Consider the following 6,753-nt stretch of genomic DNA (forward strand, 5'->3'; position numbering starts at 1 on the left):
GTAGGGCTTGTGAAGTTCGTGCCCAAAGGAGTATTTTTAAATGAGAACAGGAACCTGAAACAACTTATGAAATATGAAAACAACGAGGCAGTGAAATGAGGGGAAATGATTCTTTGCAGGAGAAAAGTGGGGCTGACAGCAGCAGTGTGCCCAGAAGGGCCTTTCTCCAGCATCCCTGTCTAATAACCCATCCCCAGGAGGCTGGGCTCCTCACTGCAAGGCAGCCAAGGGGCGACTCACAGGGCAAAGCCAGAAGACTGTGTCTCCCCTGCACGTTAAAGGGAGAAGACTAGAGCTGCATTTGAGCCAGGATCGATGTGTAGACAGAAGTAAGTGTGCTCTGTGTGGTCTGGATTTGGTCTCCTCAAGGTGAACGGCAGCTGCTTGGAGACGCAAGACTGTCAGATTCTCTTTCCTTGAAAGTCTCAGCCCGCCGCACCCCGTCCCTGTCTGATCTGGGCCTCAGCCATTAGCTAGCACCGCTCCCCCATGGCGTGTGGTTCCTGGAACCAGCAGACAACATTCAGATGCCCAGATAATCCCCTTATATTGCAGAAGTGGCTTCTCTCACGCTAACCAAAGGGTGAAGCTGCCTCTCACTAATGTACTGAGTTTACAATTCTCAGCCTTTCCTGAAACAGATTCTGGGAGGAGCTTCTCTGTCACCCAGCGCAGGCTACATTTCCCTTGTGTTTTCCTTTGTCGCTGCAGAGAACCTAGCTGAGCTCGGTGCGTAGCTGCAGCTGCCTACTGAACCTCACATCCTCACCCGCACCCTCCACATCCATCAGCCCCGTCTCCCTGCCTGTCTCCTGACCCTTCCTGGGCATCTTTCATGTGCTTGAAACCAGAACAGCTGGCACACGGCATCTGGATTGCACTGAAACCAAAGGGGATAAACAAACCCCCGGAGAAGACCCTTGTTCAGCTGACACCTGCCCAACCTAACATAAGAACGGCCAGTTTGGGTCAGACCAATGGTCCATCCAGTCCACTATCCTGTCTGCCAACAGTGGCCAATGAGTGCCCCAGAGGGAATGAACAGAACAGGGAATCATCAAGTGATCCAGCCCCTGTCACCCATTCCCAGCTTCTGGCAAAGAAGCTAGGGACACCATCCCTGTCCATCCTGGCTAATAGCCACTGATGGACCTATTGGCCTGAACTTATCTAAGTCTTTTTTGAACTCTGTTGTAGTTTTGGCCTTCACAACATACTCTGACAAGGAGTTCTACAGACAGGTATGTTATTAAAGAATAATCATTCTTAGATAAATGTAATCTTAGATAAATATAAGGGTAGGTTAAGAAAAGAGCATTTAAAAACATTAAATAATATTGAAAAATAGGTTTAAAAAGAACACACATGGCAAAAAAGGGTATTTACTAAGGCAGAGACCGTTTAGTAAGCACATGGTAAAAAAGTATAAAGGGAGGTTAACAGAAAAGCATTTAAAGTATGAAATAGGATAGGTTAAGAAAAGAGTATTTAAAAAGGTTTAAATAAAGAGTTAAGTAGTTAAATAAAAGAGAAAATAAAGAGAGAACGGGGCAAGAAAAAGGAAAAGAAAGCAAAAATAGACAGCATGTGGTTGAGTCAGAGAGAGAGAGATCTTACCCTTCCAACTATTCCTGGGGAAAGAGGCAACTTCCCAGGTTCACAGTCCCTCAGGCTAGTTATCTCCACCTTTGGATTAGACCAGTCAGTTGCTGTTCTACAGCTGGGTCATAGAATGCATTTTCCTGAACCAATCCTATAGTCCCAGGAGGGGGTTGGGACCAGGTGACACCTTCTGTCCAGGAAACTGGACAAAAGCTGGAGGAGGAGCCGGGGGGCGAGGGGGTGGCTGGGTGAGACGGCTGGAGGGGGTTTCAGTTTGGAGCTGGCTGGGGAAATGGAGGGAGGTCCAGAACCAGGGTCTGGGCTCCCTGCCCCCCAAGATGGAGCTGACTGAAGGGTCCTGTTTTCTGTACCTACTAGCTCTGTTTTGGACTGTGTTCCTGTCATCTAACAAACCTTCTGCTTTACTGGCTGGCTGAGAGTCACGTTGAATCACAGGAAGTGGAGGGGTGCAAGGCCCTGTCTCCCCCACAGTCCATGACACGTGCTTTTTCAGCAAAGCCACTGTTAGCAAAAACAGCATCTGAGAGTCAGTGGATCAGAGATAAGAAAGCTGCTTCTTCCCCCAATTTTTAACAAATACAAGTGCAAGTTATATTAAGTTTTGTAAAGGAATAAACACTTTAAAAGACAAGGCTATCTGAAGACACATTCTTTCATTTAGCACTTTTCCATATGCATTTCAATAAGAATTTTGCATGCAGAAACATCCCAGGGTTAAAAACACAGAGAACTTGTTCATGAAAGTAATTCATAGTGATAAAAAAGTTTCCCCCTATGTTTTACACTAATGTTGGTCATCTTTAAGTAAGGACAATTTGAAGCAGCGTGCTTCTTCAGCAAAGCCCGTTAGCGAAAACAGCCTTTGTGAGCTAGTGGATCAGAGATAAGATAAGATAAAGATTTTATTTAAACGTGTCTGATGATTAAAGGGCTGCACCTAGAAGGCCCTGGCCAACACCGGCACTGAATCCTCTCATGAAGAGACATTATACAGTCGCTGCTATGGGATCTGAAAAGTATTTGAGATGGGTCATTGGAGCATGGAAAGAGGGGTAGTGAACAATGCCTGTACCTACAAGAACGACGCGGTGGAGAAACACGAGGCCAGACTGCTGGGCCAAGATTTCTTTGAGACTCTGGACCCCAGCCAGGAGAACCCAAACGAATCAAACAAAGGGCTGTCCGGAGACGAGGCACAGGTACGTTGTATGTAAGAATGTTCAAGGGATGGTTTGGCAGGGACCCAGTCACCGGTGCTCGGTTGGCTAGAACCTTTTGGATCACGCCTGCACAGAGACGTATTGCATTTGTTGTTGTTTGTTGTGTTTAAAAGCGTATGTGGAAGGGGTCTCTTGACACACCATGTAAAAGCTTTTAAAGCATGTTATGAAAAAGTACAAAAATGCCTTACCCGTATTTCTTCCTGTACATTTTTGAGCAGCTGAGCGATGGTTCCTCAGAGGACTTAGCGGTTCTGGACACCGAGAGCTGCGAAGGGTCCAGAGGATTGGGCCTGATCTGTTTTGGCCGAGACCCAGAACCAGATGCTCAACAGAATGCCGAAACAGCGGCGGATGCTTATTCTATAGGCCTGTACTATCTAAAGTTGAGGGGGAAATTCGGTATTAAGCCGGTGCGAGTTCATAACCGTAAAACCGTGATGCATGCAATTGTGCGAGCGGCTGTGCACGGAATCATCAAGCACTGCCTGAGAGAGAAACAAAATCAAGATTGTCCTGGGTGCACCATAGATGCCCCCGGTCTGAGCTATCACAACTGGGTGTACTGGTCTTTAGATGTAAACTGTAAAATTAAAGACAGTAGCAGTAGTTTGTGTCTCGAGAGTGTGTTAAATATCATCATCACATTGGGATACGCACTGCAGTGCCTCTGTTTAACCCAGGAACATTTACCTCTAGGGGCAGAATTGGTGGAGAAAGTGACAGAGGCCGAGGACCCAAATAGCATTTCAGATGAAACCATCAAACCGACAGATAAAAGAGGAAAAGTTAAGGGGTGGGATGCTCTGCAGATAGGCTATCTCTGAGCGTCATGCAGTCACAAAGTGTTTTCTTTTGTCTTTTACAATCAGTAAATAGAATAAAATACTTGTTACAACTGATTATGACTCTATCTGATTATGTTAATTATTGGTTTCTGTATGTATAAAAAAGGAAACGGTAAGAGGACACCCAGGGTACAATTTGATATTAATGCCTTGGGATTGTTAGTTTCAGTATCTGTTTTATATGTTTGTAGTAGTTATGCTTATCGCTATAACTCCTACAAGGAGGGGACTGTTAGGTTATATCCATTTTGTATGTTTGGTATAATTTCAGGATCCCATATTGATTTGCAAAATGGTCTTTGTGCCCATGTCATCCAGCTGATCACAGTTTTCCCACCTTTTATTTCTCCTCAGGAGTGGTAAACAACTTCTAGATAGAACTAGTTTTTACCGCCTTTTCCACAGGGTTTCCCAGAGGGGGTTTTCTGCTCCTTCTACGGGGTTTCCCCGGCCAGACTATATAAATCTGCCCTGACCACTGCTCAGCTGCTGTCCATCTGAGTGACAGTGAGGGTCTGACTTGCACTCACCTCCCCATCCTAGTGGTAGAGGGGGCTCGGGTTTTCCTTCCACAGCTCTGCTTCTACTTTGTCATCACCTGCAAGGAGAAGAGAAGGACAGACAGCCACATCCCACTTACCCTCATCCACCTTCAGCTGCTGTCCCCCGATGGACCAACTGCTCTTCTACAGACCCAGAGGAACATCAAGGGACTCCCTGGAGCTCCTCTCCAATGGCTTTCAACTAGCCGGAGGATTGAGGTCCCAGGCAACAATCGATGCTTGATCTATAGAAGGAGGTTTCTATTAAGGGGTTTACTTACCTGTTTATAGGGTTTATTTGGGGAAAATCACTGGCTTACATAATTTTACTGTTTATTCCCTCCTTTTCTTTGCCCCATTTATTGTACACCAATCCCACAATACACTTCATTTGTCTTTCAATTTATCAGGACTGACTCCTCGTTATTCACGTGGGAAGGACTTTCTATGGGAAGATCAACCGTACCAGATGACAGATGCTGGATATGGAGGATTGAATCTAAGGAAACAGGAAGTATAGGAATCTCTTTCCTTATCCCACATATATTTCTTTCTGCCCTTTCCTCTAACAAGTACAAAGAGAGCCTGAATGCATGTTCTCTTGAGGTTAACACTAGGCTGGGGCAGAACTTGGTTTTAACAGGAAAACCCCCTTTCCTCCACTGAAAATGTTGTTTCTCACATTGGCTGAGGATGGAAGCTAGCTTACAAAAACCTCCCGATGTAGTAGGGCTGGGTTCTGCCATGCTAATCCACACTGGGTTATACCTTCCTCCACAGGCAGCCTCATTCATTTCAAAGGGACCAGCTGCAACTTAAGGTACTTCTCATAGTGAGTAAAGGAAGCCTCTTGCTGGACCATTCAAACTGCTTGCTTAACAAGTTTTCTTTAAGGGACATGTCATTGTATTATAAATAAGGGGAAAAGTTTGAGGTAGTGGGACTCTTTGGGACTGGTCTCTCCTTCTGATTATTGATTAACCAGGTGTGGGTTTTCCCCAGAGTTTGCAGCCTTGAGACCCTCTCAGACACATTCCTGCTCCTCTAAAATGCATATATCAGCAACTTGAACACTATTCTTATCAGGAAGGACACCGGGTCAAGCTGCCCTTTCTGTGGCCCCCAAACCCCCTCCCCTGCTGACTTGGTTCTTTTTAGAAATAAGCCATAGTGGTTTCAGGCACTTTACTGGTTTGCCAAAATCTCCCCATACACTGGGTGCAGGTGTGGAGAGCAAACTGATCAAGTTTGCAGATGACACAAGGCTAGGAGGGGAGGGTTGCAACACTTTGGAGGATAAAGCTAAAATTCAGAGCGATCTTGCTAAATTGGAGAACTGGGCTATAGACAACAACATGAAATTCAACAAAGACAAATGTAAGGTGCTACACATAGGGAAGAACAACCAAACGCACAAATACAGAATGGGGGGATAACTGGCTTGGCAGCAGCACTGCTGAGAAGGATCTGGGAGTTGTGGTGGATCCCAACCTCAACATGAGTCAGCAATGTGATGCTTTTTCAGAAAAAACAAAAGCAATTTTAGGTTGCATTAACAGAGGCATAGCTTGCAAGTCACAGGAGATGACAGTACTGCTCTCTTCGACGCTGGGTAGGCCTCAGCTGGAGTACTGTGTCCAATTTTGGTCACCAATGTATAGAAAGCATGTAGAGAAATGGGAAAGTATCCAGAGGTGGACACAGATGGGCAGAGGGATGGAATGCTTTGGAAGGCGTCTGAGCAAAGACTGAAGGAACTGGGTATGTTTGGTTTGGAAAAGAAGAGACTAATGTAGATAAATCTGTGATAATTTTCATATGACTTTACATTGTGCCTCTTCATATAACTTTGTGGTGGGTCTACCCACGTGTGACCTCTGTTTTCATGGAACTTTGTATCAAAGCCTCATTTAGAAACTTTGCATTGCCCTTGGTATAATATTATAGCCCCTAAGAATAGAATAAGATAGAAGAAAAATTTCTTTTTGCTAGCAGTAGAACAAGAGCTCTCCCCCCCCACTCTTAATCAATTGCCCTATTGAATAAATGAGGTGTGAATGAGCAAGACATGGAAGGCAGCACCTCCAGACAGCCTCTACTGTTGGAAAGGGGCTGGGAGCCAGACCCAAGGACAATAAAACGTGTCAAGTGGGCTCATTAAAGACAAGCAGACATACCGTTGGCCTCGGGGGGGGGTTAGAAGCAAGCACCTTCTTTTGGAAACACCCTCTTTGCAGCATTGAAACAACACTCAAAAGAAAGCAGCACAAAGGACCAATGGACAAAGACACAAAGTTTGAATCTGGTATAGATTTGCATAAGAGGAAAGCTGCTATAAAAGTGAGGTGTCTTGCAGAGGACCCCGGGTCTCGTCTTGTCAACATGGGAGCATCGATCCGGATCGGCAGAAGCCCGGCTCCACCCCCTCCCCCATCTAACTCACCTGGCCAGTGAAGTTAAGGGGAGCAACTAATTGGTAACAACAAGACGGAGTGTGTTTGTGTGTGTGTGTGAGTGGAA

The sequence above is a fragment of the Chrysemys picta genome, chromosome 5 (assembly GCF_011386835.1).
Source record: "Chrysemys picta bellii isolate R12L10 chromosome 5, ASM1138683v2, whole genome shotgun sequence".
Taxonomy (NCBI): domain Eukaryota; kingdom Metazoa; phylum Chordata; order Testudines; family Emydidae; genus Chrysemys; species Chrysemys picta.